The sequence below is a fragment of the Humulus lupulus genome, chromosome 4 (genome assembly GCF_963169125.1).
Source record: "Humulus lupulus chromosome 4, drHumLupu1.1, whole genome shotgun sequence".
Taxonomy (NCBI): domain Eukaryota; kingdom Viridiplantae; phylum Streptophyta; class Magnoliopsida; order Rosales; family Cannabaceae; genus Humulus; species Humulus lupulus.
The window spans coordinates 93964972-93979261 of record NC_084796.1 but is presented as its reverse complement, the minus strand read 5'-3'; positions in this window follow the sequence as shown (position 1 = coordinate 93979261).

Genomic DNA, 14290 nt, shown 5'->3' with positions numbered 1-14290 from the left:
AACAAACTAGTATTAGGTTCAATAGGTAATAACAAGTCAATCAAGTGAATAGATAGTAGTACTCAAATTTTGTCCCATCTGAGATATGAGTACTAGTGTGTTACCAAAATGAGGATTAAAACCGAAAGGTTTTTTAATAGAATTCAGTCTTGAAAAGACAAGTATTTTAGGGTAACAAAATACTGTAAGAGTTCTACCTATATAGACCTAGGGGTGGTGCCGCCCCTCATGAGAATTGGGAGTCATTCTCAAGAAAAGTCTATGAATGGAATGTGCACATGGCCATTAACGGTGCAAAAGCGAGACATTTAGGTCTCAAGTGAATATAGCAAACGTGTGTGTGTTATCACTGGTTTGTTATCAAGGGATAGTGGTTCAATGCTTCGGCAACCAAAATTTCAACAAACTTTGTGATAATTACACTAAGGTAAAATTCAAGTCGAAAGACATTTTACTTTATGCACCAATGCAAAGGTTTCTATAGAGAGTGATTATTTAATCAAGTGGGGGAATATTATATTTTAATATAATGTTTGATTGATTAAATAAGTGTTACAAAAAGTGATTATTTAATCTAGTGGGGGAATGTTATATTATTTCATATAATATAATATTAGATTAAATAATGTGACAAAATGTGATTTGTCACACCTTGTAACATATTATTGAGAGTCACAAAATTGGACTAATGTGTGTGCCCAAATGTGACATATTTTGGAGTTACAAAATCAGTTACAAATTTGTAACTCCCAAATATTACCCAATAATGTGTATATTATATGTTACACATTTGAGATTGGATTTCATAAAGTCATGATGATATATGACTGTTGGAGACATGTTTTTAACTCCCAATAGGTATTTGGAGGTTACAAAATCATGTGGGAAATGATTTGGGACGTTTTGGAACGTTTTGGAAAAATGACTTTTTTGTGCTGAAAATGGCCTGTGGCCGCGACCAGTGAGGCTGACAGCCTATGTGAATTTTCAGTTTTTTCCAAATTGAACGGTTCTAACATCCCAAATAACTCCCAAATCTCCATTTTAATTCCATAAACATCCAATTAAACATTGGTAACAACCATGAGGGTTGGTGGAATTTGAAATTCAAAGGGGTATCTCAAACTCTATAAATAGGAGCCTTATGCTCACTTGTAAGACAACACATTTTTTCATCCACAAAGCACTTGGCTGAAAAATACACCAAAAGGCTTGATAATTCCAGAGAGCTATTTCCTTGAGAGATCCCTTAGTGCTTAGAGAATAGGGGAAATAAGCTTTTGGACAAAGGTCTTGAACCTTGTTCAAGTTGGTGATCCCCACTACTCTACACTTTGGTTGTGTGAGAGTTTGTTTGTGTTTTCATTATTTTGTTCTTCTTATTTACTTGTATTATTATAGCATTGAGTTTGTAATCTTCTTCTTCTACATCTTTCTATTTACTTGTATTTTGAGCAATTGAGTTGTAATATTTATTTAATCAATATTATCTTGTCCATTGTATTTTTGCATAGAGTTGTATTTGGTTTTTCCATAACTCCATTGAGCAATAATATATATTCTCTAACACTAAGTTGTCTGAGTTTTTTTTTTTTTGTATATTTTCTGATTAGTCATACTTAAAAGAAAATATTCAAATTTTAAAAAATAAATCTGTAACCAATTTACAATTTATATTTTTAATTAATTAATTATTTTATTAATGAATGTTGACGCGGTTCTTCGCCAACAGGTAATTAAGAAAAGAAGATAAAGGGATTAGTGCTTAGGTTGAACCGAAATAGATAAATGATCTTAGAAATGAAATGGTGACTCAAAATACGTTTTTTTACGTGGTTCAAAGGTTAAAATCCTTCTACTCCACTAGTCAGTGTTATTGTTATATTCTGGGTATTTGATTACATGGTATTTCTTATAATATATAATCCAACCTCTTATAACTCCCAGGGTCTCCATATTTATAGGAGAAGGCACCTGGGAGTTGGTAAGAAGGTCATCCCGTGACCTTCTTACCTGTCATGTCAACTCTGTGACATTCATGATTAATTCCTAAACCTGACACATAAGTGTGGTCAAATCAATATATAAAATAATAAGCTTACATACTATGGTTTAAATATAAAATAATATAAATTTAAATATTATAAAATATTATTATTATAATTATAATAATATTTAATATAAGACTAAATATTTTATACATATACCAATATAAATTTAAATATTATAAAATATTATTATAATAATAATATAGAATACATAATCTTAACTTTTATTAAAAATATATCATTTATGTTTAAAAAAGTTATCAACAGTGTTTTTGTTTAATTTTTATTTAATATGTTTATACTATTTTTTTATGTATAATATTGTTTATTTTTTTGAAATATTTATATGACAATAATACAAATTTAATAAATTATATAAATCAAATTAAGCAAACGTGCATTGCATGTTGCTTGTATCTAGTATAATATATAATGTCTTGTTGTCCCTCCCAAATTCAAAAACTAGAACAAACATAAACTTAAACAAAAATAAATAAATTATTTAATTAAAATATGATATTTATTTCAAAATTTATATTATATTAATATAAATTTAATAAAAATAATTAATAAATTCTATAAATAAAACTAAATAAAAATACATATTACACGTGCTTGTATCATATATATTTCCATTTATTTGGACACACATGTTTGTACATTCACTACCAAGCTGCCTATATATATATATATATCAAAGAAACGTTTTAAATTATCTAATTAAATTTTCATTTTCTTCGGACAATGTATTATGCTTCATAAAATCCCTCGTCTACGTAACTTTAGCTTCGTCATACCTTCAAAAAAAAAAAAAGAGATGTATTGGAGATTTTTTTTTGTGGTAGATAATTAATAATGATTAATTATAAAGAAAAATGTTATTTTGGCCGCTCAAATTTTTTACACCAGACAAGTGTACATTTATAATTGGTTTGTTTTATAATAACTTGACAATTTATTTAATAAATAAATTATTAAAATTTATAATCTAAAATTATTTTTTAATAATTACCAAATTAATTAAGGTGTAGATGCAGAATAGTAATTAAATGTTGAAACAGATTTTAGATCTGTCGGGATAGAACACGAACTTGTCACGACGGAAGTTGAACACAATACAAAGACAATGCAAAAAACAATAAAGAACACAATAAATTTTTACACGATTCAGAAACCCTTTCGGATAAACTACTCCCTGAGGCCACGACTAGAGAATAAAACCAATTAATGAAAAATTACAAGTACAAAATATTGACTTAAACAAAACAAGACTCCCTCTTGAAATTTGCTGCAACTTTGTTGTATTTCTCTTCACTAATCTGATTCTGATTGAAACATTCAACCACTTATACTCCATTCAATGGCCAACGAGTGCTTGCATCCTCCCGACACAAGACTTGTAAAAATCTACTCCCGAAGACTATAAGAATTGTGTTCAAATTTCAACATGTATTCACTCATAAATGTGGTTTAGACTTACCACAAAACTAAACACTCATTTTACTACAAGATCACGTGAATACAATAATCTTGAATACAAAATATGAACCGTCACAAATATTACAATTTACTCACGTAACTATACACCGAGGAGTTAACCTTTTCTCAAGATTATAGAAGCCTATTTATAGAGATCATTTCGTGTTCAGAAAGGTTAAGAAATAATCTCCAATAAAAACAAGAATATTTGAAGATATTCTTGATTAATGAAGATTTTCCAATTTAGTTGATTCTGATCCCACAGATACGAATTTTGCGGGGACAGCTAATACCTGCGTCAGATCAAATTTCTTAAGATAGAAATAATAATTAATTTCTCAAAGAATGTATTTCCAGTAGTTAATTATCTTGGAAAGCATGAAAATCAATAGAAAATATTCTAGAAATGAATTCGAATAAGCACATAATATTTTATTTATAAAACCAAGATACAAATTTCTTTTATAAATATATTGTGAGAATATCAAACTAAATAATGAATTATTTGCAAACCTTACAAATTAATCAAATATATTAATTCAAAAAATCATGATAAAAAGGAATTTAAAATCATCTTTCAAATAACAAGATAACTCTATAAAAATTTTCTTTATTACACAAAGTTTCATTTTTCCAAAAAAGGAAACTACATTTTTTGAATCTTTCTTTTCACAGCTAGCCATCACCACAAAATTTGTCAATACAAAATATCACAAAATATTCTTTAATCAGTTGACAAAAAGTCTCAAAGTCTAAAAAGGAAAAGTATATTTTATTTAAAGAAAAATCTTCTTATAAATAAAATAATATTTTCTCAGTGAATATCAACATATATGGACGAAATATCAACATATATGAACGAAATTTCAAGTCATAAAATTTCCATAAACATATATGATGATATCTAGAATATTAAGACTTAAGAAAATAAATCTGGAAAAAACAAGTTGTTGCAATAGATCATAAATCTGTCGGGACAACTGTTTCAAACTTGTCAAAAAACACTTTTGAGTTATAAAATATGTTGTCTATTTAAGATAACCAATTTAGGGTTTTACAATCTCCCCCTTTGGCATCTTTTTAGACAAAAATCTCTTATTTTACCCTCATTCAAAAGTATGTGCAAAACACAAATTAGTTGAAGCATAGAGTTTACTCAAAACTCCCATGCGCAAGATATAACAAAAAATAATGCATATAATAAAAAAAATATGTTCCAAACTCGATCAATTAGCACAAGAACATGGAATTGTTTATACTCCCCCTAAATAATTCTTCTCCCCCTTTTTGTCTATCAAAAGAGCCAAAGGAACACCATTAGGGGCCAAACATACTTCCATCATAGTTCATCATCATGGTTGCCTGCACACATGTTAGATGAAAAACGAAACAAAGAAACAAGAAGAAGAAGAAGAAGAGAAAATGAAGTGGAAGAAAAAAAGAATGGGTACCAACCAAAACACCACAAAAATTGGGAAAATGAAAATTTTCTTGTCTAAGAATATGATCTTCAATGCACAAAAGAAATTGTCAATATTTTCACTATTCCCACAAATGATCCACTTTTTTTTGTGTTATATATATATATAAATATAAAAATGCCAAAATATCCTTTTGTGCCAAAAAAAATCTTTCATGACCTATCTATTGAAAAAAAAACCAAACATTAGTATATTTTAACAAAATTTTACTATAATGTTTAGTAAATCTATTTAACATATCATGCTTTTATTTGTCTCAAGAAAAATAGTTAGTCCTATCCCATGAAATATTTAAAGTGAATCAAATGGTGTATATACATTTTAATATATTTGTTTTACCACTAAAATGAGTCTCAAACATTTGTGTGTGCATATGAAAGCATGAGATATTGCCCTTTGGTGGAAAATTTTAACATTTTTCTCAAGTTGCATGAAGTACCCATCTTAGACGTTTTCGCACTACACCGATGGTAGCCTTTTCACATGGTAGAGTATCTTCTACATAATTTTTGTTACATAGTTTCAACTTACTCATGGATGGCTTTTACACACCAATGTAGGTAGCTCTATTCTTAAGATGGAACCTGAGACAAGATAAAAAATGTTATATACTCACATACTACATACACATATTGATTCATAAAAATATTAAATGGATAGACCTATCTATTTTTCGAGACCACTAAGCATGATATATTAACTAGAAAAACTAACCAAGTAGTAAAATAATGTTAAAAACTAATTTTTACAATTTTCTCAATTTGGACAAGAACAAAACAACTTTTGAGCAACACAATGTCAATGATATGGAAAATAATAATAATAATAATAAAAAAAATTAATTAGTACAAACCCCCAGAGATTTCTCGAGGGAATTAAACTTGATCGCATCTAGGGATTTTGTGAAAATATTTGCAATGTGTTGGGCAATCTCAGCATATTCTAAGTCCAAAATTTTATTTTCAACAAGTTTCCTTGTGCGTCGTGACACATCATCAACACAAAAATATTTTTCATGGGAAATTTTCAAATGTTTTCCCAATCGACATGGTTCACATTTCCCAAAGGAATATTTACTTAAATTTGGTAAATCATGAACATAACTTACACTGCCAATTTTTCTCAAATTTTCAAAATCCACATGACCATGTTTTTCACGACACAAATTAGTATCAATCATTGTGTTTGTGTGACAACTGTGTGATTGAGATAATGTGTAACAATTATCAACATATTTATAACCCTTCAAAACACAATTTTCATCTTGGTCAAGCACAAAATAATTATCATGAGAAAAAATTACAAACAAGTCTTTGTCACAAATTTGACTTATACTAATTAGAATAGTTTTAAGTCCATCAACCAAAAGAACATTTTGCAACTTTGGTAGTCCTTCAGAATTTAGAGTGCCACTACCAAGTACCTTACAAGACTTACCATCTCCAAATCTGACTTCCCCATTTTTTAAAGTCTTGAAGTCAGTGAGTATGCTTTTGTTACCTGTCATATGCCTAGAACAACCACTATAAAAAAACCAAGAGTTAGAAGCACATGTTCTAAGACAAGTGAAGGCAGCAAGACATTGGAATTTATTTTTCTTCACCCAAAATTTCTTAGGTGGAGTCCTTTTCTTCAAGGGCATTTGTCTCAAATTACCATGATGATTAAAGTAATTTTTTTGAAGAAAATTCATCAAGGTAAAACATTTAGGTCGAATATGATCTTTCACTCCACAGAAATGGAAAATTGGAATAAAATGACCAATTTTTTTATTCTGGAAATTTATGGTCTGTTTCTCATGTGTTGTGACAGATTGAGAAGATGAGGCCACACGAGTCTGAGTTGTTCCTGCAGAAGGTTTAGTTGTCGAAACAAGAGGAAGATTTCCAGAAATAAAAATTGTTTTTCCTTTAGGTTTAGACCCTTTTGATCCTAACCTAGAAAAATCACAAGCATTTTGACTTGCAAGCAGAACATCATCCAAAACCATAGATCTATGATTAAGCATTTTGACACCTTTCACAATTTGATCAACTTCATTAGACACACGTTTGATTTTAGAATCTTTTGAAACAATATCAATTTCATATTTTTTAACAAGAGAGTCAAGTTCTTCATTTCTCTTCATGAGGACTTTGTTATTGTTTGCCATCAAACGATTATCTGAACACACTTTCAACCATTGATCATACATGTTTTTGTATGATTCTTTCAAGGAATCCTCATCCAAATCGGATTCATCTCAATCACCACGGGAACCCTCATCTATTGAAATTGTATTAGTTAAACAAACAAGGTTCTCATTCACCTCCACAGAAAGAGGTAAACAAGAAAAAGCAGAAGTTAAGGCAATATTAGAATTTTCTTCCTCATCACTACTTTCAGAGTCCTGGTCACTCTAAGCGGCTGTCATGACCTTCTTATTTTTCTTCAAGGTATTGGCACATTCGTATTGAATATGTCCAAAACCTTCACACTCTCTGCATTGAATACCTTTTTTATTAGTAGATTCAAAATGTTTTGAAAAATTATTATCTTTGGAGGATTTAGTCATGTTTTTCTTGTTACCAATCTTTTCATAAACTTCTTAATTTTTTTTGATAACAAGATCATTTCATCATCATCTTCCTCATCTTAGCTTTCCATTTTCTCTTTGAAAGATTTCAAGGCAATCGATTTCTCCTTAATTGATTTCTCTTGTTGGCGGATCTTTTGATTAAGTTCAAAAGTTTGAAGAGATCCCATAAATTCCTCAACTTTCAAGGTGTCAAGGTTCTTTACCTCCTCAATGGCTATGATATTGGGTTGAAACCTATCAGGAAGAGATCTAAAAAATTTCCTAACCAAAATAGAGTTAGACAACTTTCTCCAAAAGCAAACTATTCATTAGCAATGTCAGAAAATTCTTCATAAAACTCAGTGAGGGTTTCTTTTTAGACATGCGAAGGTTTTCAAATCTTATGGTCAACATTACAAGCCTAGATCGCTTAACATCAGTGGTTCCTTCAAATTGAGTTTGAAGGAGTTCCCAAGCATCTTTGCCAGACTCACAAGATGAAATCAATGTTATATAACTCTCACCAACACCATTAAAAATTGCATGTAAAGCTTTATTATTATAAATTGACAATTTATCTTTTTCATTAGACCATTCAAGTTCAGATTTTACTTGTGTCTTACCAAATTTTGAATCTGTCTCGACATGTGGTGTCCAACCGGTCAATATTGATCCCTAAGCCCTTTTATCAAGGGGTTTGATAAAAGCTTTCATCCTTACTTTCTAGTATGGATAGTTTGCATCATTCAGCAATGGAGGGCGAGTTATAGATCCATCTTCTACAAAAAATACATTTCACAAGAAACAAAACAAACAGAAAACCACAAAATATCACTAAGAGTTTAGTGACCCGCTCTGATACCAATTGAAATTCCATTTTTTTAATTAATAAATTAATTAAACCAAGTAAATAATTAAGGTTCAGAATGGTAATTAAATGTTGAAATAAATTTCAGATCTGTCGGGGCAGAATACGAACTTGTCACGACATAAACTGAACACAATACAAAGATAGTGAAAAAAACAATAAAGAACACAACGAAACTTTACAAGGTTCAGATAACCTACTCCTTGGGGCCACGCTCAGAGAATAAAACCAATTAATAATGAATCACAAGTACAAAATATTGACTTAAACAAAACAAGACTCCCTCTTGAGATTTGTTGCAACTTTGTTGTACTTCTCTTCACTAATCTGATTCTGATTGAAACATTCAACCACTTGAACTCCCTTCAAGGGCTAGCGAGTGCTTGCATCCCCCTAATGCAAGGCTTGTAAAAATCCTCTCCCGAAGACTATAAGAATTGTGTTCAAATTACAACATGTATTCACTCATGATTGTGGTTTAGACTCACCACAAAACTAAACACTCATTTTACTACAAGATTACGTGAATACAATGATCTTGAATACAAACTATGAACCTTCACAAATATTACAATTCACTCACATAACTATACACCGAGGAGTTCACCTTTTCTCAAGGCCCTAGAAGCCTATTTATAACGACTATTTCGTGCTCATAAAGGCTGAGAAAGAATCTCCAATAAAAACGAGAATATTTGAAGATATTCTTGATTAATGAAGATTTTCCAATTTAGTTGATTCTGATCCGATAGACATGGATTTTGCGAGGACAACAAATACCTGTGTCAGATCAAATTTCTCAAGATATAAATAACAATTAATTTCTCAAAGATTGTATTTCCTGTAGTTAATTATCTTGGAAAGCACGAAAATAAATAGAAAATATTCCCGAAATGAATTCAAATAAGCACATAATATTTTCTTTATAAAACCAAGATACAAATTCCTTTTATAAACATATTGTGAGAATATCAAACTAAATAATGAATTATGTGCAAACCTTACAAATTAACCCAAGATATTAATTCTGAAAATCACAATAAAAAGGAATTTAAAATCATATTTTAAATAAAAAGATAACTCTATAAAAATTTTCTTTATTACACAAAGTTTCCTTTTTTTTCAAAAAAGGAAACTACATTTTTTGAATCTTTCTTTTCACAGCCAATCATTACCACAAAATTTGTCAATAAAAAATATCACAAAATATTCTTTAATTAGTTGACAAAAAGTCTCAAAGTCTAAAAAGGAAAAATATATTTTATTTAAAGAAAAATTTTCTTATAAATAAAATAATATTTTCTCAGTGAATATCAACATATACGAACGAAATATCAACATATATGAACGAAATTTCAAGTCAAAAAATTTCCATAAACATATATGATGATTTTTAGAATATTAAGACTTAAGAAAATAAATCTGGAAAAAATAAGTTGTCGCAACAGATCATAAACTTGTTGGGACAATTGCTTCAAACTTGTCAAAAAATACTTTTGAGTTATAAAATATGTTGTCTATTTAAGATAACCAATTTAGGGTTTTACATAATCAACAAATAAGAGATTTTTAACTCAGCCCATGATAACAATTCAAGTGGGTTGAGAAGCATTTTACAATAACTGACCCGAGTTTCTCTCCTTCATGAAGTTTTGTTAGGTTTCATAATTTTCTTCTCTTGGTTGGGGCCGCCATCTTCAGCACAAGCCGCGCATGCCTTGACCGAGGGGGGGGGGGTGATGTTGTTGGATATAATTTTCTATCATGGGGGTTGGGATCCTCTTGCCTTGTAGTTTGACACTTAGGCTCATGGTGATTTAGCATGTGCTCTGCGTGTTGGGGGAGAGTGAACTTACACCACCTATCTAGATAGATTTTAGATGAAACTTACGATACAGAAAACCAAAAAATCAAGAGAAAACCAAGTGCAAACCAAAAAATGAAATTCAATCTACGACGAGAAGAAGAATACTACTTGAAAACTTCAAAGTTGGGGAAGAAACACCAAAAGCTCTTACACGAAGAGTACCACTGTCCAAATTCTCTATTTCCTAGCCCCCCAAGGATGCATGAGGCTTTTCTAAGAGGAAAAGGAATTGAGATTGAACAAGCCTTTGAAATTCACAAGAAAAGCACTTTGTTGATGAATTTCTTGGAGAAAACTTAATGTTTGAGAGCTAGAAAGAGCATGAGAGAGAGAGAGGGAGTTGAGAAGTGTGATCAAGACTTCAAAACTCTAAAAGACCCATTTTATAGTATAAGCATTGTCATTAAGTCTGACCAATAGGATTAAAGCTTTTAAATCACAAAATTGGAGCCAAAAAACATAATATTCACGTTAGAGTTAGGTGATATGTCGCCACACATAGGCGACATGTCACCTGTTGCTTAAGGCCTTTACATGATTTTCTTGCATGGGGTAAGCAACATGTTGCCTAAAGACATGCGACATGTCACCTCCCCACTGGTCAACTTTCTCAAAATTTACCTTAGATAACTCCAAATACTTCCAAATTTTTTGAGCATGCTTAGATACCTCGTTGTACCACTTTAGACCCAAAATGACAATTTTTAAATGCCTACAATTAAAACTAAAATTTCACACCTCCATTATGTGAAATCATTAAGGTTTTTACAATTAACTTGTGTAATACCACTTAGGCTTTGTATTTTAACCAATCCTAAGATTCCTCCACTTGGTTAAATACAAACCTCTAGATGTTAGAAATTAAGAAGGAGAAGAGCACCATAGAGTTTCGACCTAGACAATCTAAGAACCAAGGTAAGTTTGATCTTGCTTTTCCCTTGTGATTTCGGTCATGGTGTGTTTCTTAGAGATCCTTGGTTGTGATTGTAGAGTTTAAAGATCAAGAACAAAGGAAAAGCATAGGATTCGACCATTAAAGGTAAATAGTTTTTCTTAAGTTTTCTTCTCTATTAGGTGCTTTATCTTCTATCTTTGATGATATATTTGAGTTGTGATTATTGTTAAATATTTTAATGATGATGATAGGGGTTTAGGTCTAAGTGTGATTATGGATCTTGAGTGTTCACGGGGTTTCCAAATTTAGAATCCACCCCGCCAGCATTAATGGAGGTTGGTGAACGATGGCGTTGGGGTGCTTTGGGTTTAGGGTGTTAGATCCAATAAGGTCGTGTGTGTATGCATGTGTTCAGCCTTAGAAAAGCACCAATCATTTGGGCTACAGTGCAAAGCCGAGTGACTAAGTAACTGCCAAGGTGGCAATTATGGTGATGATGGTCGTGGGTGGTTATTGAAGAAGAATATGATGATGATGATGATGATGATGATGGTAGGGAGCCAAAGGTTTGAGTGAGAATGGTATAGGCCTTAGGGTCGAGCCATGTATGCGCCATGCGCAAGGCTCATGTAAATGGCCATGTGACCCAAAATGGTAAGGGTCCCAAGGCTCGAGAATTTCAAGCAAAGGCTCGGGAAATATTTTCAAAGAATAAAAAATATTCTAGGACTAAGATAATTGTAACAAAGAGCTTAGCACTTGAGATTAAGCTCGGGGCTCGAGATCTGGACTTGGGGTTCCAAAAATTTACGTTAAGATTCAAAGTTTAAGGTTGAGGTTTGGAAAATGATTTGAGGATAAAAAAAATATTTTGAGGACTAAGACATGATGAGAGATTGAGTTTTGAGCTCAAAAAGTGTTAGGGCTCGAGAATTAGGCTCGGGGGTCGGGAATTGGACTCCGAGCTCGAGAATTCATATCTTGAGAAATAATTGGAGTTTAGACGTGAGATTTCAGATATAAGTTGAAAATAAATTATTATGGAGGATAATTGTTGTACCCTAATTTTAGCTCGAGTTCATTCACTCAGCTCGGGTACAGTTGACAGATAAATAAGTGGAAAAATAACAAAGTAGGATATCTGATTGTTATCCATGTGGACAGCTTGAGATTCATAATGGTCAGACCTAGTGTTAGGTGTCCTGACTTTACCACGAACTGAGAATCAGATAGCTATCAGAGCACAAGCTCATGAGAGATATGCAACTCATGGTGATTAAGATATAACACATACTAAAGGATCCCTAAAGATTCAGGATTTGTTTATACGCTTATTCATGACCAGGCTGTCATATTTATTATTCGAGATCGCAGGAACATATTTATTTCGTTATCAAATCATATCCCAACATAAATGAGAATGATTTGGGTTAAATATAGACATTATGTAATTACGTGATTGACTCACACAATTACCCAAACCTGTTCATGGAATTCCCCTATAAATACTGGGAATATTGAACAGGGAAGGGGATGATTATTCTGTAATACCAAAACTCTGTCAAAATAGAGAGAGAAATAGAAATAATATTGACTCGTGGACTAGGTGGATTTTAACCACTGAACCACGTAAAAGTTCTGTTTTTTTTTGAGTGAATTCTTGTTATTTTCATTATGGTTTATCATCAAGCACTAATATGCCCCTATTATTTCTTAATACACTGCTGGCAAAAAAACCGTGTCAACAGTTTGGTGCTTTCATTGAGAGCAAATTAGTGCTTCACCAAAATCCCAGTCGATTTCCATCATGGTGCTCACTCACTTAATGCACGATAATGAGATAGAACAGCCCGGTGGGCAGGAGGCCTGTAATGCCCCAGATTCCCTAATATGGTTTAATGGCTGAATTAGTTGGCCGGGAGGGCCATAACTGTTTAATTATGCCATTAAATGTGCTTATGTATGTTCATGAGAGTTATATTATAATATGATGTTAAATGCATGCATATGGGTCCACATTTTAATTACAGGGGTGTGATGGTCATTTGGCTCGTTGAGAGTATAATTGTATGCATGTTGATGATATGTGTTGAGACCACATTATAATGTGGGTTTGTTCGAGCTATTCGGCATGAGACGATCTTAGAATATTGATTAGCGGTTTAGTCACAACAGGTTTAAGTGTCGGGGCTTGGGTTGAGTCTCGGGGTGATTTTAATGATTAGAGCGTTACCGGGTATTAAAGGGTAACGAGTTGTGAATTATTGGTGTTTGAGATTATCGAGAATAACGGGAATTGGAGAGCGTTAATTATGGTTAATGAGATAGGAGGGGAAGTACAAAATATGCCCTTGGGAGACTTTAGAAACTATTAATTGACCTAGGGGTAAAATGGACATTTCACCCCTAGGATAGATATATCCTTTGAAAGCTGAAGAAGATAGTGGAAAAACAGAGCATGCCTAAGAGTTCTCCCGTACCTTATTCTCTTCACCTTTCTTTGTGGTTTTTGAACCAATTTTGAGGATTCAAGCTTAGGAAGAAAGCCTTGGGAGTTTGGGAGTGTGTTCCATCATTGAAGAGCATCATAAGCTGAACTTTGGGTAAGTTTCTAACCATGGATTTCTCTGGTTTGCCTTGTTCTGGTTCTGTTTTGTAGCTGAGATTTCTAGGGTGAATTCTTGGTTTTGTTGGGAGTTTTGGCTAGGGTTCCCATGCTTGTGATGTTTGGGGTGTGTTAGGATGGTTTTTGGGTTCATTTGGCATCAAGAATAGGATTTGGAAGCTTGGAAATCGAGTTAGAATCAAAGGAGTTGAAGAAGGTCGATTCAGGGGAGTTTGGGTCTGGAGGTAGCGCTATAGCGCCCACCTTAGGGTGCTACAGCGCTCCTCAGGAGGCTTTTGGCATATGGGTGGTTCTGAGTATAGCACTGGGGCGCTAGGGGTTGAGCGCTGTAGCGTACCCTGTTCCTTCTAAGTCCCGTTTTGAGTGTTTTTAAGAGTTTTTGACTTGGGGTTTCAATCCTTAAGGCCCAGGATCGAATCTACTCACCGTGTGGGCATGTTTCGAGGTCCCGAGAGTGGTACTTAGGTTA